This window comes from Numida meleagris, chromosome 13 (genome assembly GCF_002078875.1).
Source record: "Numida meleagris isolate 19003 breed g44 Domestic line chromosome 13, NumMel1.0, whole genome shotgun sequence".
Taxonomy (NCBI): domain Eukaryota; kingdom Metazoa; phylum Chordata; class Aves; order Galliformes; family Numididae; genus Numida; species Numida meleagris.
In genome coordinates, this window is record NC_034421.1 from 7,008,836 (window position 1) to 7,009,883 (window position 1,048).

Consider the following 1,048-nt stretch of genomic DNA (forward strand, 5'->3'; position numbering starts at 1 on the left):
AGCTGCCCACGTGCAGGACGGGGGCTGTGCAGGGCGCTGCTGCGGGGCTGCAGGCAGCGGGGGGTGATGTGTGACACGTTACTGAGGCAGCATCCCCGAGCGGCACCCACCAATCGCTCGGGTGGATGCTTCTGACCAAGCTCCCCTTGTGCCCTCCTCCTTCTCCTCCTCCTCCTCTTCAGAGGCCACTGTCCACCCTCCCATGTCACTGGTGGAAGTGCAGGGGGGCACAGCTGCACTGCAGCCTTCCTGCTCAGCACGGCAGCAAACACAGCTCAGGGCCCATGGCAGAGCAGCGGATCAAGAGCCATCGCAGCCGCGCACTGTAGCGTGGCGTTGTAATTAGAATGCCCCACCTAACAAGTATGCATAAAGGAGGTGATTTAGGGTTGCGGAGGGTGCTTCATTTTCACACTTCTTAATTTCTCAGTACTTCATTTTTGGTAACCTTCATAATTTTCTGTTTGCACTCTGGAAGTAAATAACTAGCGTTTACACGGAGGTGCGTACGCATGGGAGCTGGGAAGCACACGCTATCGGGTAAATCATGCACTCTCCTATCTCACACGTAGCCCCTCAAAGACTATTAATTGAAGAGGTGGATATGTTATAGGGCTTCTTCAAAAGGTCGCATGAGTCATAAGCTCATCCAACCGGCTGCAAAAATGTTTGAGAGAGATGAGGAGACAGCAGAGAGAGAGAGGGTTTTACTGCAGGCAAACAATGAGGAGCGTGATGTGGGAGACTCCCCCCGGTCTAATGTCTGCTTCTGGGCCCCCGGCTCTACTCGGGCAGCTGATGGGCACGGCTCCCCGGGGGCAAGCAGCTGTGCTGGGTGCGGGAGGAGGCTCCTCGGGCGGGCGGAGCCCGGGGTCTCGCTGCGGTGCCCCCGCCACGCGTGCAGCAGCGGGGATGGTGCTCGGCGCGATGTCCCGGGAGGGGGCATCGGCTTCCGACGGCGGAGCGAAGCGGGGCCAGAGGAGTCCCCGCCGGGTTGCGCCCCGGCACCGCCCCCGCTCTCCCCGGCGCCATCCCCAGCGGGGGGCGG